This window comes from Pteropus medius, unplaced genomic scaffold (assembly GCF_902729225.1).
Source record: "Pteropus medius unplaced genomic scaffold, Ma_sr-lr_union100, whole genome shotgun sequence".
Taxonomy (NCBI): Eukaryota; Metazoa; Chordata; class Mammalia; order Chiroptera; family Pteropodidae; genus Pteropus; species Pteropus medius.
Window position 1 is genome coordinate 6,192,645 of NW_024349802.1, and position 25,094 is coordinate 6,217,738.

A 25,094-nucleotide genomic window follows, 5' to 3' on the forward strand; every position below is an offset into this window, starting at 1 on the left:
GGCGGGGTCGGCGGGGCCGACGTGCGCCCCGTGTGTGCGTGCGCAGGGACACGCGTGCCGGCCACTAGAGCCAGCCAGTCTGCTGGAAATCCCGCCGGGTTGAAGCCTCCGGGGCGGGAGCGTGCTCCTGTTAGCTGAGCGGTGGCCCGGGGATCCCCTGCGCCAATGCAGACACGCGGGGTCCTGGGCCTCCTGCTCCGCCTCGCCGCTGGAAACAACCGCTCCGCCCCGGAGTTGATGTGGCGAGTGGCGCTGGACCAGCATCTAGCTTGGGTGGACGAGATGACCCCCGACCCCCTTCCCCAGCAAAGCCCGCGCTGGACTTTAAATCAGGCTCTCGGGCCTGGCTGTGGACAGTCCCAGGCCCGGCTCGGGGACCCGGCGCCCGGGCGGCGCGGATACAAAGCAGCCGGCACGACTGTTGCTCCTCGGCTCCCGACACAGTGTATCCGGCGCCACCGACCCTTGCTCACGCTGCTCCCGGCTCACGGAGCCTTGCGGTGGCGAAGCGCCGGGAAAACACCTGTGCGCCGAGTTTGCACTTCAGATTAGCAGCTTTCCCCGGTAACGAAGCTGCCAGCAGCCATTTTCGGAGCATTTGAGAAGTGAAAAAAGCAAAATGCGTTTTGCAAGAACGTCTGCTGGATCTCAAGGCGCGCAGGAGGTGCCGCAGGTTCCGGCCGGCGGAACTGCGTCCATCCGGGCTCTCCCTCCCCGCAGAGCTCGGTTAAAGTGTCTGCAGTCACCCCGCCAGGCATAAACTGGGGTCTCCACCACCACTGAGTGTCAATGGCATCCTGCATGAGGCCCACCCCAAGCTGACTTTAAGAATTAATGAATTCGTGGCTGGATAAAAGTTCTGCACATCCTTTGCCTTCAGTCAATGTTCTCCAAGACTTGAGGCGTCTAGCGCGCCGGGTAGGGGAGGCTCGGGACGACAGACACAGGACGCTTGGTTCACAAATTAAAGGAGTAGGCGACTCGGGCCGTGCGAAGAGGCAGTCAGGACAGACCGCTGGAAAGAGTCGCAGCTTAAAATGGGAAAGTGACAACTGGTGTTCCGGTGGAGGTGGGGCGTTGACAAAGAGGGGAGCTTATGGGAGCGGGGAGTGCAGACAGGGTGCCCTGGGCCTGCAGGATGCTCTGGTCTGGTTGAAAATGTGACGAGTTGCTCCTAAACCCCTTGAGGCCTTGGAGAGTGGAGGACGGATGCTAGGACTCTCCCCAGTCCTATGAGCTGCTCCACAGCTGTGGGGACTTTGAGTCACTTACTAACTGTGCGACCAGGCACCACAGGCCCGACATCTCAGCCTCCCAACCTGGCCATCCCCATCCCGCACACCAAGGCCCCAGCCCACTCGGAAAGGGTCGGGCAGCGAAAGCCCCTGAGTCACCCACAGGTACAATGAGGCAGAGTTTGGGAGGACAACCTCGGGGACACAAGTGGCTTTTGGGGAAGATGGGACTCTGAAACCTCACAAGATCTAGGAGCAGATGACACGCGCTGAGTCAGTGAAGCCCAAGTGTGATTCTGAGACCAAATATCCAAGGTGCTCCCTCACCCCAGCACCTACCTCCCTGCCAGCCTCCTTTTCAGGATCCTCAGCCTGAGGCGAGTTCCCCACGCCCCACCTACCTTCTGGGACTCCCCTAGGTACCAATTTCAGATTAGTCGCTTGAGCACCCTTTGAGTCACTTACTAACTGTGCAGCCATGCACAACAGGCCCAACATCTCAGCTTCAACCTTAGGGGGTTGTCGTGAGTTTAAAATGGATTGAATAACAAGTAAGCACTCAGAAAACAGTAAAGAAATCAACTGGGTACGTGGAAGGACCCAGACCGTACAGTCAACCAATCCCCACCACAGTCCTGAGAGAATAGCTGAGCCAAGGCAGCTTGTCCTACCCAGCTTACCGGCCCTACCCCAGCCCCACCCCCACTCTGGCTGGGGGAGGGCACCTGACCTGAGACTGGCCAATCAGGTCCTCTCTTGTAAATTTGAACTAAGAAACCCAAATCAGGTCTAACAGTTTTTCCTTGGGGGAATGACCCTTTGCCTTCTCTCAGTCCACAAGCCTCCATGGAGCTGACTCCATCCCTGACTCCACGGCCATACTTGGGGGTGGCCTGTGGCTCAGCCTGATCAATCAGAACACTGCACTCTCCTGGCCACCCGGATGGACCAATGAGATGTGGTCAGACTTCCTGGACTATTGAAATAAAGACTTTTAAAAGTGAATCCAACCTAAAAAAGAGAGATGGACACCAGGTCCTGGGGACATCATCTGGATCCAGCCAGGCCTCAGGCTGTCCTGTGCTCTCCAGCTGTCTAAGCTGAAAATTCCATTATTGCTTAGTCCACTTGGGAATAGGTCACTTCCAGGTGCTAATTCAGTCCTGCTCCCTCCTTCAAGAAGAATGATGTACAACATCCAGAGAAAATGAGATTTATCTTTTATTTTTAATACTAGAATGGTTGACTGGTGTAAAATATTTTAGGCAAGTTTATTATATCTAACTTCCAGCCACAGGCCTCCTACCATATAAATATATAGTTATTGACCAAGAATCTATATTGAAACACTTCCATGCTTCTCTTTTCAGGACCAGATGTACCTCAACATGATTTCTTAATATTATCTTTGCCAAGGAACCAGAACTCGAAGATAAGGTCTATGAAAATAGAAATGAAAGATGTAATATATGTAAATTTTTAAAGAAAAAAATATTCTACTTGTAACCAGCATCCATGAATTGGAGTGTAAAGCTGAACTGTCATAAAACCTAACCTTTCTGACCATTTTCCAGACTAGAGGGTAGGTAGGAGGAGTTGAGACTGAGGATGTGTGGTCAAGAATCTCAGACCAGGCTCTCCATTGTGCCCTGACACCCATCATCCAGGGAAGGACCTAGCCAGGCCTCCAGGTTTTGAGTGACAGAGCAGTAATCAGAGTAATCACCTGGGGAAACAGGATGGAAACCATCCCAAGGTAAGCGTAATAAAAAATTTTCTCCTGCAGATCCAAAAACATGAGGTGCCCTAGATCTAAAATAGTTCCAAGAAATTTCAACATCTATCCATGTTTAATGTGTGTGTGTGTGTGTGTGTGTGTGTGTGTGTGTGTGTGTGTGTGTGTTTGTATGAGATATTGGAAAGAAATGCATTAAGTATTAGTTAAAATTGTGTTGCAATTTATGGGACTAAGTGATTTTGTTCCTTTGGCCCTTTCTATATTTCTCAAACATTCCTTAATGAGGATATAATAACTTTGCTATAAAAAGAGAGAGCTTTTAATTTTTAAGAAAGCCAACTGAGGTCGATTGGGAGAGGTCGTGTAAACTGATGGAGTCCCAGAAAGCCATTAGGCAATGTAATAGACTCATAAACTGACTCCCTCTGACCTGTTCCTGGGAACCTACGCTAAGGCAATGACCCCAAGTGTGAGGAATGCTAGCTTCAGGGAGGTGTATAGCAAGCAGCCCAGGATGGAATACAGCCTGATTTCCAGCTTGAGCGGATTCAAGCACATCCCCTCTATGGATTCAAAGCCTTAAGGAAAGAAGGTTTTACAAAAAGACTTTCTGTGGGGAAATATTTCTGTTACAATGCTAATTTAGGGCAATCATATATTCACTATTAATGCAACCACAACATTGAAAACTAAGAAGACAAACTTTAGTAGACAGAATGATGACTTCTCATAGACATCCACACCCTAATCACCCACTTATAAATGTTACTTTACATGTCAAAGAGAATTTAACAGATGTGATTATGTTAAGGATCTTGAGAAGGAGAGATTAACCTGGATTGTCCGAGGGGGCCCAATGTAATCACAGAGAAAGGCAGTGAGAGCGAGAGAAGGCAATGTAACAGAAGCAGAAATTGGGGAGGGAGGGAGAGAGGGAGGTAGAAAGAGATTGGAAGATGCTACACTGCTGGCTTTGAAGATGGAAGAAGAGGCCGCGAGCCACATGATGTTGGCAGCCTCTTAAGCTAGAAAAGGATTCTACCCTCAGAACCTCTAGAAGGAACCAGCCCAGCTAACACCTTAATTTTAGCTCAGTCGGAATGATTTTGGACTTCTGACCTCCAGAACTGTAAGATTATAAATTTAAGCCACTAAGTCTGTGGTAGTTTGTTATAACAGCAATAGGAAATGAATACACAAACCTCTGGAAGACAATATGATAAATGATTTGTTAGAATGGTGTCTTACTCAGGCCCCTATACCGTATACTGAATGGTTTAAAAAGCAAACATTTATTTCTCTCAGTTCTGGAGGCTGGAAGTCTGAGGTCAGGGTCAGGTTCTTGGTGAGAATGTTCTTCCTGGTTATGGCTTCGTATGGTCTTTCTCAGTGTGTGCACAGCTCTGGTGTGGGCTAGGGATTGTTTAATCTGCCTGGGTAATAAAAAAATTGAACCGCACCCAAAGAGAGATCTGGCCTTTACCCTCAGCTTCTGGATAGTAATCTCTAAGCCCTTGCAATGTCATGCCAGATAGGAGTATCTTTATTTAGGGTGAGGGCCGGCCACACTGGATAAACTAACAATGTGATTTTAGGGTGGGGGTTTTGAGTCACACAGTAACAGCTGGAGGGGCTGGAGGCTGATATCAGCTATGTGGACAGTTGACTACAGAGCCCCGACAAATCTCTAGACACTGAGACTCCGGTGAGCCTCCCTGGTTGGCAATATCTCATTTGTATTGTCGCGCATCATGGCTGGAGTTCACGCTGTCTGTGACTCCACTGGGAGAGGACAGCTGGAAGCTCCACGTTTGGAACCCTCCAGGGCTCTGCTCCATGCATCGCATCTCTTGGCTGATTTTAATCTGCCCTCTTTTCCTGTAATAAACCATAACTGTGAGTATAACAACCCTCAGTGAGTTCTGCGAGTTCTGCCAGTGAATTATCAAATTAAGTGGTCATAGAGACCCCCAAACTTGCGGTTGGCGTTAGCAGTGGGGGTGGTCTTATGGACTGCACTCCCTCTGATACTGCACTGCCCCAAAGCCACCCCGCCACCCCGCCACACACACACACACACACACACACACACACACTCATCCTGATTTCTCCTGGCTGACTGAGGTCTGCTGTCACACTAGGCATCTGCCATGGCAGAGACCACACGGTCTGCTCATTCTCATCCTCCGAAGGCCCCTTCCCGAAGCTGGAGAGTAGCTGCTTCCTCACTGGCTCCACCGCCAGCACCTCCTCCTCTGTCCTGGCTAGTGGGAAGGACTTTCTTTCTGATGTAGGCGGTGACAGGTAGACAGCACAAATCAGCAGCCCAGGCTGGCTATTGAGCCCAAGGGTCCATGCCATTGTCCTGACCCCAGCTTCTCATACCACCCCCCCCACCCCCACCACGACCTACTATGGAGGAGAGATTGGGGGAGGGGAGCTGACCACCAGGGTTTTCTCTGGAAATTCCATAGCTTTCCTACAGCTTGTTTGGTCCCTCCTCCCTCTAACACCCACCATCTCTGCCAGCTGCCCAGGCGGAGACTGTGGAGCTACAGACACAGCCCTAGATGCCAGCGTCAGCACAGCCCAAGGAGGCAGCAGCCTCAGCTGCCTCTCAAAGTTCAGAAGTTTCAGGTTAAAATCTAAACTTAGCACCCCTGCTGCCCTGAGATTACAAAACAGGTTCTTCCACCACTCTTATGTAAGAGGATTAGGCCCTTTATCCCTCCTTTATGCTTCCCAGCTCCTCCTCACCCCTGGGAAAGTGCTCTCTTCCCCTCCACTGTGCCAAAGGCTCCCCCACATCAGGGACCCCACCCCTTCTCTCCCTGTGCCACAAACGCAAACCTCATAATTCCATACACAGTAAACCTGAAGAAGGAGAGAACCCAGTTTGCTTCCTCCCTGCCTGGCGTTTGAGCATGATCCTGCCCACCACAGCGGATTGGACCACATGACCTTTCCATGATCCTGAGCATCGGGCTTCCCAAAAAGTAAGGAAACACGCCTATTTTCCAGGGATTATAGAACAGTCTGCTTGTTTACAAGGTCCTCTGAGGGAAATAAATAAATAAAGCTACCAAGGTCTTAAGAATCACAAGGTGGTCTAAAGTTAAAACCAGCTCAAGAAAACCCAAACTTAGAACCCAGAATGGCAAGGTGATGTTTCTCAAAACGTGGTACACATGGGAATCCCTGGAGGGCTGGGGGGCTGTACAGGCAGTGGGGCCTTGCCCCTCAAGGTTCTCCACTAATATTTCTAGGGTGGGGTCATCACCTGCATTTTTCACAGGGAGCAGGCTCAGAGAAATGCCATTACTTTACATAAAACCTCACAAAAAGAAATTCAGAGCTTGGCTGCTCTGAACACCAGCTCCCTGAGGGATTGGAGAAAATCAATTCATTCAGAAGATTTTATTTACGCCCCTCTTCTCCAAGATCTAGCGTCTTCTGTGTATCGATGAGGCATAAGTCAATGGGAGGAGGCCTCACTTGTGGCCCTTCATCCTGTCCTTCCCACTCAGAGTTCATTCATTCAGCCAATATCCATTGCAGATGGCTAATTTCCAGACATTGCACTCAGAGCTGGGGATATAATATAATGGTGGGTGGAAACAGATACCATCCCTTCTCTGTGGAGCAGACAGGCTTTGTTCAAATCATCACACAAATAAACATGGAATGATGAGCTTTGATAAGTGCTATGGAAGAAAGTTTCTTAGAAACATTGATTCATTCAACAAATATGTATTGAGCTCCTACCATGGGCCAAGCACTCTTCTAGGCTTTGGGAACTCAGGAGTGAGCTAAACAGACACAGTCCCTCTCTTCTCGGTGCTCACTGTCCCATGGACAAGACTGACAGCAGATAAATATGGACTATGATGTCAAGTGCTGCTAAGTGTCCTGTAGAAAATTAAAGCAGGGTTGGGGTAGAGAGCAATGGTGGGGGGCAGTCAGGGAAGGCTTCTCCAAGGAGGTTACTTCTGAGCAGAAATGAATGAGGTGAACCAAGTGAGCAAGTGGATATTTAATGGAGGATCTGACCACAGGGAGGTGGGCATGGAAGGTCATTTGCAAAGATGGTGACCGATTCCTCCCATCCACTCCTCTCATCAAAAGGTGGAGTCTACTTCTTTTTCTGTTAGAACTGAGCTGGCCTGGGGCTTCCTCTGACCAGCAGGATATGGTGAAAGAGATACCATGCCAATTGTGGGCCTAGACCTTAGAAGCCAGGTAGCTTCCATTCGCTATCTTCTGTAGCCCCAATCCCCCCACCCTCACCTCGCATAAGAGGTTCAACTACCCTTCTGGAGGGAAAGGCCCCACTGCCTCCCCACCCTCGCCCCTACCCCCAGCCAGCTTAGGTACCAGATATGTGCATCTAGAACATTCCAGCCCTGGCTCTCGGCTGAATGTGGCCACAACTGTGAGCCCAGGAAACAGCACATGGTACAGAAGAACCATCCAGCTGAGCCGTTACGCTGGCCCAGGCTTGGGAGGTAGGACAGCTCAGCCAATGGTAAGAGCAGCCACGGAGGTGGGGAGAGTGGGTGAGACAGATTGAGTGTGAAGTATAGAACCTGCAGGGCTCAGTGATGGAGAAGATATTTCTGGCTACATAACCAAGGGCTGGCGCTGTCCCCACTGAGCTGGGAGCACTGAGGAGTGGCAGGTGTCAGGAAAGATGGCGAGTCTGGGTCTGACCTTTGGAAGTGCTAACCTTCTGCCTTCTCCTCCAAGCCCAGCCTTGGGGAGACGGTTGCCTCTGGGATCCCCACCAGGCTGGCCAAGGGGAGTGGTTGGGGAGCAAGAAGCTGGGCATCGCTCCAGTCTCAGGGTCCCTGTTCCGACACACACCCTTGAGGGCCAAGCCCCAAATCAGAGGGCATCTGAGGAAGAGAGGTCATGGCATCTGTAGGAAAAAGGGAAAGGGAAATACAGTTGACCTGATTTTTCTCAACTAGTAGTAGTACATCATTAAACATTGGACCAAAATGATAGAAAGATAACCCCTTCCCGCTGACTCTCTGGGATGCTGCACGCCCTGGATGGCCTTGTTTGGTACTTCCCTGGCCCGGTCCATGGGAGAGGCCCTTACCAACAGCCCAACTGCAGCCTACCTGCTAGGAAAGTTGCTTCGCTGGGGCCCAGGGCCCATTGGGCCATGGGTGCACTTCTGCCTTTCACCAACAAGTGGCAGCACACTCTGTGCCTGTCACCCAGAAGCACTGAAAAATGAATTCTCAAGAGAGCTTCTGCTGGTGACAGGCATCAGTCTCCCTCATTTACATCCCTAGCTCAACTTCCTGCAAAGCCTTCAGGCCCACTAAGGTGCTGGGCTGATTTTCTGATTCAACCCTAGGGCAACCCCCAGGTGGCATGTGGTAACTTCTGGAGATATTTTTAATTGTGACTACAGGGAAGGATGTGCTTCTGGCAAATACTGGATAGAGGGCAGAAATGCTGCTAAACATCTTACCGAAGGCAGCTCCTGCAAAAAAAAATTATCTAGCCCAAAAGATCAACAGTGCTGAGGTTGAGAAATGCTGATTTAATCAGATTCTCAAGAGTCGATGGCCCGTGAAGTTCTAGACATCACCAGGTCAGGGGCCAGTGGACTAGATTGATCCCTGACCTCCCCCTGACCCCGCCACTAGCCATGAGAGGCCTCCCAGTGTCTCCTTCACCTGCAGCATCTCTGTCATCCTTCCCTCAGACTTAACCTCATTCATGCCTCAACAGTTCCTGAGCAGCAAGCATGTCTCGACCCGAGAGAGACACGGAGGACAAGAGCAGACGCTGTCCCTGCCTTTGTTCACAGAGCTCAGAGGGAGAGACAACAATGTATTTGCAAACGTGACAAGTGCCACGGGAGCCAAACGAGGTGCTAAGATGCCAAATAACACAGAAGCGACCAACTTTAACCAAGAAGATTGGAAAGCCCTCTGAAGAGGTAAGAGTCGAGGTAAGTAAGGTCTAAAGGAGGAATGACACCTTTATAGAGAAGACAATGTAACCAACAGTAACATGCATTTTTTTAAATTACTCACAATCCTCTCCCCACCCACACACCATCACTACAACTCTGTTCTTTTTTGTATAATAAATCCATCTCCAGATCTGGTCCATGTGTTGTTACAGCATTTCAACCATCTCTCAGGTAAGTTTTTTCTCCCATGTTCATGTTACTACGTAGTTTGGTGATCATTTGTAACAAGGTCCAATGTTTCGGTGTCGCGAGGATTATCTAAAATGGTTCCTCAATTGTTCATTTCTATGTGAAAAGGAACATCCACGTAATCTAATAGAGCTCCAGGAATTATACTCAGCGCACCAGTTTCTCTGGCCTGGAGTTGCCCTCCCCTCTTCCCTCCTCTGAGTGTACTGAGATGGGTGAGATGACCACCATCTCATGGTGGGGAGGGATCTTGAGGCCTGGAAATCTGCTGGGCAAACCTGACTGCACATCGGGGAGCATCAGGGAACCTCGGTAAAGTATAGATTCTGGGGCTCCGCCCCTTTGCCCAATCAGCGTCTCGGGTGTAAGCCAACATGGAGAGTTTAGAATAGGTCCACTAATTCTTTCCCAATCCTCCCTTCAAAAGCTGGATCCTGATTCCCCTCTTCTTGACTGTGGACCAGAGGATTCAGCAACTTGCTTTTAATGAAAAATACACCAGAAGTGATGCCATGTAACTTTCAAGGCAGGTCAGCACAGCAGTGTGGCATCGGCCCTGCTCTCCCGTGGGTCACTCACTCTGGGGGACGCTGGCAGCCAGGTCATAAGGACACAAGAGCATCCCTGGAAGAGGCCTTATCGGGAGGAACAGAGTCATCCTGCCAGCAACTGTTTCGTTTGTCTAGAACAGTCCCAGTTTTCACACTGAAAGTCCTGCATTCCAGAAAACCTCTGAGTCCTGGGCAAATGGAGATGACTGGTCACTCCGACAGGCAGCACCCACTTTCCAGCCATGTAAATGAGCCACCTGCCAGCCAGTACTCCTGCCCCAGCTGAGCCCCCAGGTCATCGCAGCCTGGGCCAACAGTCCACTGCAAATTCGTGAGAGGCTTTGAGCCTAATAACACGACCGAGTCGCTCTTGGACTCCTGGCCTACAGAAAGTTTGTGAGATAATAAAGGCTGATTGCTTTAAGCCTCTGTGTTTCGAGATAACTTACTATGCAGCAATAAATAATACACTCGGAACCCTGTAGTTCATCACACTCTTGGGTGGTTTGGTCTATGAATCGGCATTTGTGGACCATGGCTCTGGTCTTATTCCCAAAAGCAGCACTTTCCAAAAGAATTGTCCTCAACGGAAGAACGATTGTGTAGCCATGCTGCCCAGGGTGGGCTGTCACTAGTCAGATGTAGCTACTGAACAAGTGTGGCTGGGACGACTGAGGAACTCAACTTTTTGGTTTAATTTGAACGAATGCAACTTCAAATTTAAATAGTGCACGTGTATGATTCTATTTATACAACATTCTCAAAATGATAGAATTATGAAAAAGAAAAGCAGTTAGAGGTTACCAGAGGTCAGAGACAGTGGGGGTGAGGTGGAGGGGTGGGACCGTGAGAGGGCAGCATGTGAGATCTTTGTGGTGATGCGATAGTTCTGTATCTTGATTGTGGTGGTGGTTACACAAATCTACACAACCAAGAAAATGGCATAGCGCCGTACACATCAAGTATACCGACATCAATTTCCTGGTTTTGATATTGTGCTACGGTAATGTAAAATGTCATCATTGGAGGAAGCTGGGTGAGGGGTACATGAAACCTCTCTGCACTATTTTCATAACTTCCTATAAATCTATCATCATTTCAAATTAAAAGTCTTTTAAAGTTTTTTAAATATGAAATACGTATAAAGCATCAAATAGCACATGTGCCTAGTGCCGACCATGTTGGACGGTGAGACCCTAAACATTACTCAGATCCTCCTGCGAGAAATTCTGGCCACTTAGAGTTTGTTCAGAACTTCTCATGATGGGGAACTCACTGCTTTACGAGGTTCTGCTTAACAGCTCTACTAATAAGAAAGCTCAGACAAAGAGCTTTCAGGATAGAAAAGTTCTTCCCTCAGTTCTCCATCTGTGCTAAACTCATGAAAGAGACCCAACAAGAAAAGTGCTCCAGCCAGAGCTTCCATTACAATCACTTGTCACTCACGAGACAAATTGCCAAGGCCTCACGCCTTGCCCTCACCCGTGACCTCCCTGTGCAGGGAGAGAGTCAGCTTTAGATGCAACTACTTGCTGACCATTCCAGCTGATCAAGAGAGAACTGAACCACAGGCATTAGAGACGGGGGGATCGTAAAGAACACTTGGTTTTATCCCTGCTTTTTATAGATGCGAAAACAAAGACTTGGAGTAAATCTATAAGGATTAAATTAATGTAGTTTTGAAAAGCATGCATTGCTTGCGATAAACCGAATAATGCCCCCGCCCTCCAAGATACCCAGGTCCTAATCTCTGGAATCTGTGGATGTGAACTTACATGGCAAAAAGGATTTTGCAGATGCGATTAAATTAAGGATCTTGAGATGGGTAGATTATCCTGGATTATCCAGATGGATCATCAGTACTCTTAGAAAGAGAGAGACAGAAAGAGGGTGATTCTATACAAAAGAAGGCAATCTGACGACAGAAGGAAGGTGCTACATTGCTGGCTTTGAAGATGAAGAAAGAGGCCATGAGCCAAAGGACAGAGCTCTAGAAGCTGGAAAAGGCAAGGAAACAGATTCTCTCCTACAGCCTTGGGAGAACATGGCCCTGACAAGACCTTGGATCAGGCCCAGTGAAACCATTTCAGACTACTGGCTTCCAGAAGTGTAAGACAAATTTGAGCTATTTTGAATCTCCCGACTTGTAGAAATTTGTTGCTGCAGCCTTAGAAAATTAATATATTACCTGACAAAACTACTTCTGTACTTACCTTTTGACCCATTTTTGGAATGTGCTCTGAAGATATAACTCCAACAATACAAAATACACATACACAAGGTTATTCGTTGAAGAATTGCTTGTAATTGCAAAGTACTGGAAACCACCCAAATGCACAAGCATAGGAGAGTGGCCGAATAAACTATGGCATGACCACATAATGTAGTAATATGCAGCTGTGAATAAAAATGAGGAAGCTGACAAATTGATTCTCAAGAGATATTAACTGAAAAAAAAAATGCAAAGGAGTATCTATGGCATGCTACTTTTCATGTAAGAAAGAAGGAGATTTAAGAAAATATACATGTATCTGCTCGTGCAGGAGAAACTATTAATTAATAAGATTGGTTACCTAGACGAGAGGGTAGGGCGGTAAGAAAGGGGAGGGGGATGGGTAGATGTAATGATGGGGGCGTGCCTCTTCTCTGAGTGTATCTTTTTGTATAGTTCTGAGTCTTAAAAATTATGGTAATATTTCCCATATTTAAAAAATTTAATTAAAATCGACTAAGAGGTAAGGGAGCCCCAAATGAAATAAAAATAGCAACCATATTAAAAATAAACAAGAATCAGTTACACCAAAGAAGTGGGGAAGAAAAGAGCTCATCTAAGTAACTTTGAAAAACACTATTTTCTTATACATGGTAAGACTAAAAACAAAAAACTATACACATATATTTTAGTTAGTAACTTTGTTCTCCAGAAGAGTATGAGTTAGCAATTCAAAAACTACTTTATGTATGGACTGAATAGTGTCCTCCCCAAAAATATGTCCAAGTCCTAACCCTACGAATGTAACCTTATTGGAAATGGGGTCTTCACAGGTATGATTAAGTTAAAGATCTCAAGACGAGAGTGGGCCCTAAATCCAATGGCTGGTGTCCTTACAAGGGAAAGGAAGGGGAGATTTGATACACAGAGACACATGCAGGGAAGGAGGCCATGTGGGACAGAGGCAGATACCGGAGTTACACAGGCATAAACTAAGGAACACTAAGGGTTACCAGCAGCCACCAGAAGCCAGAGGATTGGCATGAAATGGATTCTCCCTCAGAGCCTCCAGAAGGAACCAGCTGTGCTGGCACCTTGATTGTGGACTACTGGTCTCTGAAACTGTGAGAAAATAAAATTCTGTTGTTTTTAGCTATCCAGATTGTGGCAATTTGTTGTGGTAGCTTTGGAAAACTAATATAACGTGTATATTGGGATTGAGCGAATAAGTAAGTATTTGTGGATAATGAGGGTCAGTTTTCATACAAGGAAGAGTTACATATAAGGAAGGGGGGAAAAATAAACCATGTAGTATTGAATCGTGATCAAAGGTATCAGTATAAATTCATGATTTTTTAAGATTGTGATGTCTCTATCCACATGTATTTCCTAACTCTTTCCACTAGAGGGCGTAGAAGCGGTGATGTAGTAACAATGAGCCCACTGAGTACTCAGAACTCGATACTCAGCACCATGCTCCAAAAGAGGGAACCAGGGCTCCTTGGAGAAATGGCTGGCCCCAGGGCTGAGGCAGGTACAGTACAAGATGAACCTGGTATATCTGTGGTTCCAGAAATTACATAGTTGCTGGGAAAAATTTTTTTCAATAGGTGCTCACTGGAGCCAGCCTGAAAGAGCTCTCAATTACCAAACCTGGGACAATTTGCACAACAAAATAAATCATATTATTTTGATAATATGGTTATAAGTGATAGTGACATTAGAGTAAGCAGAGTGAAAGTGTATCTGAACTCTCAGTAGTATTTGTACAATTAAAATTACTTCAAAATAAGGCTTCTTTTTAAGAGTATTTATTAGATCACATCTACATGTCAGGGAGTATGTCAGAGACACGCTAGATATGGCCTCTATCTTCAAGGAGTTACAGTAAATGGGGTTCACGAACAAGAAAACGAACACTTAAATGATATATTTCAAATAGTGAAAAATATAAGGGAGAACACAAAACAGGAAAAAGAATCAGGCAAGGTCAGGAAAGTCCTCTCTAACGTTAGAACTGGGGCCTGAAAGAACCCAGAGAGCAAATCATGTAAATATCTGGGGGGAAAGTGGTCCCGGTGCAGCAAACAGCAAGTGCAAAGGCCTTGAGGTGGAAATGACCTTGACATGTTTGAGAAGCACCAGAAAGTCAAGTGTGGTTGGAGTGAAGCCAGTGAGGCTGGAGTGGTGGGAGAGGCAATTGGAAGGAAAGCAGGAGGAACAGAGCCTACAGGGTTTTGCCTGCCGCAAAAACAGAGACTTTATTTCTTGTCCAAATGCCAACGACTCCTCCTTCCCCTCCCTCCCCATCAAACTTCACTCACAATGGGAATATGTGTGGGACAGCATGGGGGCAGATGCTTGTGAGTTCAAAATAACTACAGTGTTGTTTTGCGAACATGAAAAGATCTTTGAAACGATGACTCAATTCTCCCAAGCCCTTTCTTAATTCAAATTGCTATAAAGCCTTCATATGTAAAATGTTCTGGAATGTTCTGTGAGCTCTTGCCTGGTTCAGACACATCCTTCACCAGTTTAGCCCTTTCACCCTTTGCTAATTAGCCCCTGACAATTAAAGTAGTTCTGCTTGGCGTCAATAAGTTGCAAAGCTTCCTTGGACACCGACACCTTGGGAGAGAGAGTCAGTTAACAGCCCTCCCTCCAGGTAATGCAAGGTGTATCTATGTTGAGGCTTGGATATTATCACCGATATAAGACAAAATGAGCAAATGCCCATAGAAAACCTGCAGACCCCGATGAACTGTCCACAGACACTAATGTAAAGGCCCAATCACATTTCCAACATTCTCCATTTCCGTGGTCATGACTCGCTGATCTGCATGCCTCTGAATTTGCAGAGCACTGGAGCCAGTCCACACAAGGGAAGTGAAGCGTGTTCTTCAGAAAGACGTCAGGAATTCCTCCTCCCCACCCCACCCACCCTTCCTTGTTTGTTGGCAGAGGACCAGGGAACCAACCCACTGGTGCTACAGTGATTTGTAACCCTGGCTTCACATTGGTATCATCTAAAAGAGCTCTGAAACACAATGACATCGGGCCCCACCCCAGAGATGATGACTTAATCAGCCAGGGACAGCCCCCAGATATCTGTATTTTGAAAAGCTCCCTCCGGCGATGCTACTGTGCAACCAGGGCAGAGAACCCACTGCGGCCACATGGAAACCCAGTTGCTATTAGAGAATTAGCCACCAGGAGGCGCTAGAAACTGACCAAAGACACGCGATGGGCTGCTGCTCGGCTCCCGAACACCAGAGTCTCCGGGAGAAGGCACCAGCCTCTGGCCCCTGGGAGGTTTTTCTCACCGGAAGAGTATGCGATGTCCGCTGAGGCGGTTCTCCCAAATTTCCATGCTACTCATGGCTGGAGCGTAGGTGGGCCTTAGTAGGCTGCAGGAGGTCCCAGAAGCAGTGCCCCAGGCCCCTACACATACACACAGCAAATTCTCATGCACCTGTGATCTGGTCAACTAAGAAAACAAAAGGGGTTCCAGCACACCCCTTTCAGATGCAGGAGCTCCAGGAACACCAAAAGAGGCCCCTCCCAGGGCCCCGGGGTTGGGGGGCGGGGGGCTAGGTTTCCTGGATCCACAAGAAAGTTACCTCCCCTTTCGGCAAGCAAGAGACAGACCTCCAAAGCAGGCAGCACGCACACCTTGAAAGAAGCGACTGGTTCCACATCTCTCCAAAATGCTCTTGGAAGAAAACTCCAATAGTAACTACTCCCCAAAGATAAAGAGGGACCACTCTTGTCTTCGCAACAGTTCAACATGGAGGGCTGTGAACTCCTTTAATCTGGTGCAAAATTCTTTGGATGCATTTTTCCCCCAAAGAGAGTCTATATAGTTTTCCCTAGAAGGATTAAAAATACAAATGATGATATGATTTCACTTATATGCGGTATCTAAGGAACGAAAAGAACAAACTAATCAAAAACAGACTCACAAATCTAGTGGACAATTTGGTGACAGAGGGGAGGGGGTTGGGGGCTGGGAGAATGGGGTGAAGGGTTAAAGAAGTACAAATTAGTAGTTGATAGATGGTCACGGGGATGGGGAGCATGGCATAGGGAATGCAGTTAGCATTAATATGTTGGCTGGGCAGAAAACCAGAAGAGAGACGGAGCAATGAAGGGGATCATTTTATAAACGATATAAATGTCTAACCAGTGTACTGTATACTCAAAACTAATTTAAATAAATAAATACAAATGATGAACTGCCAAAACAGATGGACTTCAATAAAGAAATTTAAAATACTGGGGATACAGTTACTGCTCACCCCACTGCCAGCCCCTTCCCATGGTGGTTCAAGGACTTAGGCAGCCCAGTGCCTCCTTCTAAACATCTCTAGTTTGCTGCAGGCTCTGGGCATCACGGAGGTCACCTTGCTCAGGTGACTTCTTTCCTTGGAAGGCGTCAGAAAAGAGACCCCTCTGCCTGTAGGCTGAAAAGTCCTTGAAGTAATCTTTTCACCTTCAGGTAACTGCATTCCCTGTGGGAGGGGTCACAGGCCCAGTGGGACACATCCATGGGTTCTGGACCCCATGCAGCATAAGGGCCACTACCTGACCAGAAGGAAGATGGAGGAGGAAAGCTGGGGCTGGGAGAGACCGAGCCTGATGGCCAAGGCCCCAGGGGGATGAAAAGTGCTTTTCCAGTGGACTTAAACTGGCCACTCGGGGTGGGCCCTGGATGTCAGTGCCATGAATGAACCGGATTCCGTGGTCTCTCCCCAGCCCTCCTCCAGCAGGAGAAGGAGAGACAGGGTGGAACAGATCCCAGTGCCTCATTTTTCAGGGAGGAAACTGTAACTCAGAGAGGGGTAAACGTTGCCTAATGTCACACAGCAAGGGGCCTCTGAGCCATGCCTCTGACCCGGGCCTCCTGCCTTCCACTCAGGGCCTTCCCCGTCCCCATGAGGAATCCCCAGCTCCAAGCATCCCTGTTGGTTATAGGGGAACCCCACGGGAGCAGGGCCCACCCAGAGCGAGCTGGCCAGCCTGTCCTCTGAAGGAGTGAGGCGCCACCCAGGCCACCGCCCACCCCTCCCCAGACACCGTCACATTCCCTGACCAGCCTAGCCGCCCTCAAAGCTGCTGAGGTGACCCGTTTCCCTCACTTTCCTCTCAGCTTCAAAACAAACCAAAATGCAGACCAACATCCTTTGTTTGTTTTAGGGGATCAGAGAAAGGGGAAAGCAGCTCTGTGGGTTCGCACTTAAAAACAAAACTGCTCTGAGCTGCCCGAGCAGAAACCAAACCAAAGGTGAATTCAGAGGCCAGAAACCCTCCTGGCAATGCTGTCTCAGAATGAGTCAAGAGAGGGTGTGGTGCGCTCCGGAGCAAGGCTGCCTACTGACCTGTACGGTGGCCTGGGCGGTGGGCTCAGGCCATGGCCACCCCACGCGCGCCCTGGGCAGTGTGGACTTGGCAGGAGACCAGGCTCTGATAGGAGCCCAGAAGTCCTCCCTTAACATGGAGGGGTGGGGAGATGGGGCACAGCGATGGGAAACAGGCTTGGTGACCTGGGCCTCTCGATCCCTACTTACCCTCCATCTTAGCATCTCTTTAGCCCCCAGGCCAGTGCTGGGTGCTCAGGACAAGGTGAGGCAGACCTGGGCCCTGCCCTCTGGGAGCTCCTGGCCAGCAGGTGAGACAATGGGGGCCCACTTGGCACTGGGTGCTATAAATGGGGGTTGGCCAGGCTCTGTCTCACCTGCCTATTAGATTTATGCTTCCTAATGAAACTGGACTCTCCCAGGCCCCCACCTCGGGGAAGGAGCACACTACTGTATGCAGAAACCAGGACACTCCAGGCCTCCGGGGGCTCCCCACTCAGCACCCCGGGTGTGTGGGCTGTAGGAGACACGCTGGGTGGGGACCCTGCCTGGGCCTTTCCCTGAGTTTGGATGAGGAAATGGGAGCATCTGAAGGCTGACCACAGAGGCCCAGCTGGCGGTGCTGGATCCTGTCAACAGCCTCAGTGAACACCTATGAGCCAGGTGTGAGGTGGCAGGAGAAGCATGGTCAGAGACTCAAGGAAGAACAGTGGGTCAGCTGGCCTGCTGAACGATATCATCAGTACACAATGTGCAGGATGGCCAGAGATGCTTCCAGCTAAGTGAAGATTTCCTCAATTTTCCTCATAGTTTTGGATGCATAGTCTCATTTGACCTTCACAACTCTCCCGGCTGGAGAGAATGAGGCAGCTGGGGTTCAGAGAGGCAAAGCAATTTACTCGAGGTCACACAGCAAGCCAGCCCCGGGTGAGCACAGGGGCCAAAGCCCCTCCCAGGAATCAGCCCACCCAGACCTGCTCCATGCAAGTCATTGGGCCGTGCTGGGAGCACAGAAGAGGATTCTGGGCTGCGGGACTGACTGGCAGGAGGTGGCTGAGAGGACTCCTCACTGCCTCCCTGGTTATTCTGGCTGAGGACGAATTGAGCGGACTCTGGGCTGAGTGCTTCCATTTTCTAAAGCTACCATTTTCTGGATTTTGGGCAATGAACTGAACCCTTGACTCTCATCTAATCTTCACTCCAGCCTGACAAGTAGGTACCTTCAGTAGCCCATATCAGAGATGATGAAGCTGACCCTAATGAACCAGCCCACGGTCACACAGCTGAGAAGTGGAAGACGGACTCAAACCAAGGCTTTACGACTCCAGAGCAGGGGCCTTTCCCTGCTCGGTACCCTGCAACCTACCTTAATCCTTTAGCAGTGGCGTTGGTAGCTTGCACGTTCTCCTTTCTAGGAGAACTGCCCCCAGAGTTGGGCCCCCCCAAAGTCCAGGGTAGCTTGTGATTCATGCCTAAATTTGAGAGGCTCAGCTCCCCATGCAGGGGGAGGACTCAGACATCTGTGCAGGCTCCAGCCCCCGTCATAGGCAGGTGTGCATGCCCACCAACGGCACCCAGCATCTGGCTACCCACCTCCTATCGGTGGGAGATCTGCCCCCTCCTTCCTGTTTGGTCCTCCTCAGCACTGAGACCCACAGGGAAGCCCCCTGCTGCCCATGGGTTTATAAAGACTTCCAAGGCCCTGCCACGCTATCCGGCGTTTCAGCTCTCTCAACGGGACAGAAGTGTCCTCTCTTCCTTCACAATAGGGCTCAACAGCATGTGTGTGTGCACAGCTCTGTGTGTCTGTGTGCACATGCCAACGTGGGTGTGTTCGAGTGTGTGCACTTACATGCAGGTGCCTATCTAGGTATGTGTCTGGGTATAGAAATGACTGTGATGTGCTGAGCTGTGTGTGTGTCATTGAATCATTCATTCATTTAACACATTTCTTGAACACCTATCTGCCCCATGTAAGTTACAGGGCCAGTGCTGGGAACACAGAGGAGGATTGGGCCACGCGAAGCTCAGAGTTCTCATAGAGCCCAGGACCGTGTGAGGCTACCTCAATCCCAGCCATTCTGGGGAAGGGATACCTGGGCAGGGGCTGTAATTCTGCATGGGAGCCAGAGGGCAGTTGCGGCCTTTGGGGAAGCTGGTCCCAAGACAAGGCCCAGCACAGGAGCCCAGCAACCCCCAGCAAGGCCCATCTTCATCACAGGCCAATACCCCAGGGCCACAGGAGACAAAGCTACAGCTCCTTCTATGGAGGAGACAAAAAAGAACTAGGCATCAAGATTCCCAAAGAAAGTCCAGAAAATCAGCCAAAGCAACTCCAGGCCCCGCTGGCCTCGCCCTACACCACCCGTTTAGAAAGCATAGGGTGCAGGGCCCATCTGGCCAGCCACACACTTGTTTACAGAGGGGACAGCCAAAGCCCAGTATATTCATTTCCTGTTGTTGCTGTAACAAAAATCACCACAGACTTAGTGACAAAACAACACAAACTTATTACCTTACAGTTCTGGAGGCCAGAATTGTTCAAAGCAAGGTGTCAGCAGAGCTGCATTCCTCCACGAGGTCCTAGGAGGAATTATTTCCTTGTCTTTTCCAGCTTCTAGAAGCTTCCGACATTCCTCGGCTCGCAACCGCATCCTCCCTCTTCGACATCTCCCTCAGACCTCGGCTTTTCCTGTCATAGCTCTTCTGACTGGCTCCTGCCTCCCCCTTGAAGGGCTCTTGTGATACTTTGGCCCCACCTGAATAATCCAGGAAACTTACCCCAGCTTAAGATCCTTCACTAATCACATCTGTGAAGTCTCTTTGGCCGCGTGAAGGAACGTGTTCGCAGGCTCTGGGGATTAGGGTGAGGCCACCTCAGGGAGGTGGAGAATGTTATTCTGCCTACCACGTGCAGAAACGGAAAGGCCTACCCAAGGTCTGAGGGGCTGAACGAAGGCCAGAACTCAGGCTGCAGGCCCTGCAGTTCTGGGTCCCTCCGGGCAGCCCCTCGGGACAGAATAAAAGGAAGTTTCCCCTGAAACTTAAGCTGGTCTCCGAAAATGTGCTGCACACAGTGTGGTCAATAGCACCTGGCTTGCTTTTCATCCCACCTACTAGCGGGGTGAACTTGGGCATGTGGCTTCATGTCCCTGGGCCTCTGTCTCCTCATCTGTGAAGTGGGGGTGATGGTGAAGAGCCGCCACGTAGCCTGATTAGAGGATGGAAAGGGCCTGGGTTGTGGATGCACCATTGGAGCTGCGACAATGACCTTAGCCACCGCCAACACACCCTGCTCATTTAGAAATCAGAGAAGGGAGGGCCCGGAGAGGGAAGGGGTGAACACGGGGACCCAGCAAGCCTGGTAACCAAGATGGTGCCCTTGACCCTTGAGCCCTTCTTCTGCCCCTCTCCAGAGCAGTGGGGTGACACTTTCCTGGAAACTCCTCGGGGAATGAAGCCTTCGATTCCTAAGTGGGTCCTGGGAAGGGAACAAAGACATGCTTTTTTGCCTGAAAAGCCACCTGCTGGTACAGGAGGAAAAACTGGTTAATATAGGGTTGCAGACACACGGCAGGAGGTCCGTGGGGTACCCAGGGACGGGGCGCCCACAGAGAAGCAACAGAGGTTCGGTAAGTGTCCCCACAGCTTGGAAGGAGGGTGATGCCAGAGGCGCTGCCAAAACCTCTCCAAATAGGTCAGAAGAGAGTGAGGAGAGGCTCCCTGGGGCCTGGGAAGGCTTCCCAGGCAGAGGGCATGAGCCAGCCTCTGAGGACCGGTCCTGCAGGGGACAGAAAAGATGCTCTCCTGTCCATCTCCAGGTCCGGTGGCTCCATTCAGCCCCCACAGGAGGTAACTCAGGGCCAGCAGAGGCTGCAGGGCCTCCCCAGCGCCCTCTGAGGCTGCCTCCTCACTGTCGGATCGTCGAGAATTTCATGGCTCCTGGGGCTGCAGACCCAGCCATCAGCTGTGACCCTTCAGTCTTTCACTTTCGCTTCTCTCTTCTGTTCCCTGTTCTGATTCTGTGCACCTGTTTGTGCAATGTGGATACAAGCAAGGCGAATTAGCGCAGGACCCCGTGTCGTTCCCTCCGGCGGCGAGGCTGGCTTGATGGTGAAGGGGGACCGATGTGAGCGGGGCGTCTCAGAGACACGCTTGACACAGGGCCCTGCTCTTTACAAGACCATGCCGCAGCATCGTACTGGATTATAAAAGGCTAATCGACACACGTCATCCTTTTTCTCTGACTTTTAAAATTTATAGAAACTTAATTACTGCTCAGAAATACATACTCATTAAAGAAAGTCGGGGCATAAGGACAGACTTCTCAATAGCCCCACTATCCAAAGACAGCCACAGCTGATATCTTGGTCTGTTTTCTTCTAGTCTTTTTACCCCAGGCAGCTTTTTATTTTTAACACACTTGTGCTCATGCCACATGTGTACCTTCTGGGGTTTTTTTTTCCCCCTTGAGCATTAACCTATTTACTACTGTAGCTTGGGTACTTAGAGCAGTACTTGGCACAAATAGGACTTTAAAAAATATTTGCCGAATTAACTAATGAATAAACATAGGTCAGTTTTCTACATTATGCAAAAGTAATAATTATAACATTACAGTTGAGGGCTTTGTGCTGAGTAATTTGTATATATTATCTCATGTAATATTCACAATCACCCTATGAGGTTGGTACCATTATTATCTCATTTTACAGATGTATAAACTAAGGTTTAGAGAGCAATTAAGTCCCAAGGTTATACACGGCTAACCCAGGTCTGGCCGACCACAGTTGATGGTATGATGGTATTGATGCTATGTATCACTGACTCTCAGTGAACATTTTTTAGAAACAACTTGTAAAATGACATCACAGCAAATTTAGGTTATTGTGTGAAAAAAATTTTTTCACTGTCATAAATAATTCTGCAATAAACAGCTTTATGTATAACCTAACTTCATATTTAAGGACTATTCATCGGCAAAGATTCCCCAGAAATCGAATTACTTGTTCAAATGGTGCAAGCATTTCTAAAGCTTTCGAGGCATGTTTTTCACTCAATTATGTTTTATTTTGTTTTACATTTAGAAATTTAGATGCATTGTACCTGCCACGTTCTCTTTTATAATGTCGTCCAGTGTTTCCAGCTTTGAAACACCTTCTCTTCCCAGAGAAGTTAACGATTGTGCTTTCTAGTGGTTGTACAGTTTGCTTTTAAATTATTCAACTGTAGCTCTTTAGCTACCCTTTGGGAATGGCGAGGAAGAGAGCCCCCCCCACCTCCGCGGCCGTTTACACCTCCAAGCCCCGCCCCCCAGCTGCCTCCTCCCTCTCTCCTGTGGGCAGGGGCAGAGATGAAAGAGAATGTGAAATAAGGAGAGTGTGAAATACAATACAAGGCTGGTGTTTTCCTAATGACAGGGGAATGATTGCCCTTTCTTCTCATGAATGACTTTCTCCCAAGGTCTTCCATTTCTTCTTAGAAGCTTCTTAGATGCACTGGTTGACCTGGAGTTAAGACATAACTGACCTAATGAGAAGTGGCTTAAGAAACTCCTTGAAAAACTCAAAGGATACAAAAATTTCTTTAAATGCCAAGCATATTGGTTTTTGGTGAATTGGTTTTGGGCAAGCGGGTGGTGGAATCAGGGGCCATGACCCCGATAGATAAAGACCTACCCACTCCGCAGCAAAAGAGCCACCAGGGGTGTCTGGAGGATCAGGGCAGGCTTCCTGGGAAAGAGGCCTATGGGTGGTTCTTGAAGGCGTGTGTGATCCCAGCTGCGGGAAGTGGGCAGTGTAGCATGCCACATACAGTGTGTGGGCTGTGTCCTGCACGATGAGTCCAAAATCCAGCCTCACCCTCCAGCTAGGAAGATGGAACACCACTTTCTTCCCGTTCTCTCCAAGGCCCTGGGCAGGCCAGTAGCTGCCCAGACTGTGACAGTGAATTAAAGAAAGAGCACTGGACCAGGAGCCAGAAGGCAGGCCCTGACTCCAACTGTGCCGTGGCTCTCTGATGGGAACCTGAATTGTCTGGCCTCAGTTTCCCCATCTATGCGATGAGGGATTGGCTAGCCAATTCTGCTAGTCTCATCCAGCTCTGAGTCTATTCTGAGAATCTATAAGAAGCTCTTATAAGGCCAAGAATGTTCCTACTCTATTCACAGGTATATGGCACCTACCATGTGTTTAGCTGGGGCTAGAGAGAAGACAGCCTAGGGCGCTTCCACGTATGAGGACGACCAGAAAAACCAGCACTCTCCCGACAGAAAGACTGTCTCCGCGTTAACTTGTGTCTGGGTTCAGAGTCATGGCTCCTCCCTTTGCCTTGCTCATCCAGCTCCGTCTTGTGGGCTTGCTTATTTGCAAGAGCCTTGTTGAGAAAGTCAGCTGGTCCCCCTTGCTCACCATCTGGATATGACACCATTCGTTCCATCTCTTGCCCCCTCCTGTAAACCCAGCTGAAATCCTGTTAATGATCAACACCAATCAACTTATTGAGCACGCAGTGCTTGCTGCTTCCATGCTGATGCACTTAACCCTGACCTTCAGGCCCTGAAGAGGTTGCTCTTCTCATTTTGTGAGAAACAGAGGCCCCAAATCCCATAAAACATAACCAAGCAGGATTCAAACTCAGGTCACTCTTACTCCAAACCCAGGCCCTCATAACATTTCCACCTCTTCTGCAGTTAAGGAAACTAAGCATGAAGTGGTCGTGCCATTTACCCAGCAAGTCAGCAAAAAGATGGTTTTCAGATCTTTTCAAGAAGGCCCTTTCTCTTGTCACAAGCTTCCTCAATAACCAACCCCCTACCCTACCCCTAAAGTCTGGGAGTCTGCACATTGTCAGTTTCCTGTGGATCAATGACTCTGCCCATCCCTCCTCCATCCTCTAGGTTCCTCCCATAGCCATGTCAAGACCAGGCGCTCGAGGAAGACACCCATCCAGTAGGAAAAAGTGCTCAGGGTGGCCTGAATGCACTCAGTCCCAGGTAGCTGTGCCAGGAGGAAGCCTGGCAGGGTGGGAGGTGGGGGACAGAGCAGGTTGTGGGCATTCCATCCTGCCTGCCTCAGGCCACATTCCCAAGGCAAGAGCAGCCACCAGGCCACCCTACACCACATGGGCAGGGCTTTCTCTCCAGCCTCTACTTTGCTGGGCAATTTGGGCAAGTCATTCAGCATCTCTGTTCTACCCCAGGCCACAGCCCACCCATTGTGGCAGATATTCAACTAACAAGACTGCCACCTCGCTTAGGAAAGATAGATGTGTCTTTTTCTAAACCACAAGTCAACCAGTCAGAAAAAAGTGTTTTTATCCATTTTTTATCTTTATGGCAGATTCCTCCCAGAGTTGGCATTTACTCATAGGTATCAAAAATGCAAAGAACGAAAAAAAAATGCAAAGAACGAAGTACAACTGAGAAGTTATGACTTCCTGTGAGCTGCTAAGCGAGGAGGAAGGAACAATTAGGTCCTTTGTTGCGAGGGTTGCTGTTTGTCACCGACAATAGCATTCTTCAGGAATTATGATATTAAAGATTTAATCACCATTTGATATATGCAGTAAAACATTTCATTTACAGCATTTCTGGAAAGTGCTGTCTTCATCTGTTACAGGAATTTACTGAGTGTCTTTTAATTAAGTCGGTTCTAAATGAGACACCTCCTCCCTGGTGCGGTAATTTTCTGAATGAAGCTACCCCGAAGTACTAATTAGTTTGTTTTCAATGCTTAATTTACTCTGCCAACATGGTGGTTAGGGTGGGGCTGACCTGCTGGAACTGGATGAGGTCTCGCAGGCAGGTACCAAGTGCA

General features: G+C 48.9%; 1 long non-coding RNA gene across 4 annotated transcripts; it reads left to right on the forward strand.

Annotated features, from left to right (window-relative positions):
- The first annotated feature begins 87 nt into the window (after positions 1-87).
- On the forward strand, positions 88-10,132 carry LOC120581287 (uncharacterized). Of its 4 annotated transcripts, XR_005647236.1 has the most exons (4): positions 88-2,991; positions 5,843-5,969; positions 8,801-9,469; positions 9,585-10,132. It is a non-coding gene; the product is annotated as an uncharacterized LOC120581287 (long non-coding RNA). The 4 variants fall into 4 exon arrangements; XR_005647233.1 differs by having other exon boundaries at positions 8,801-10,132; XR_005647234.1 differs by lacking the exon at positions 5,843-5,969 and having other exon boundaries at positions 8,722-10,132.
- Positions 10,133-25,094: the final 14,962 nt, after the last annotated feature.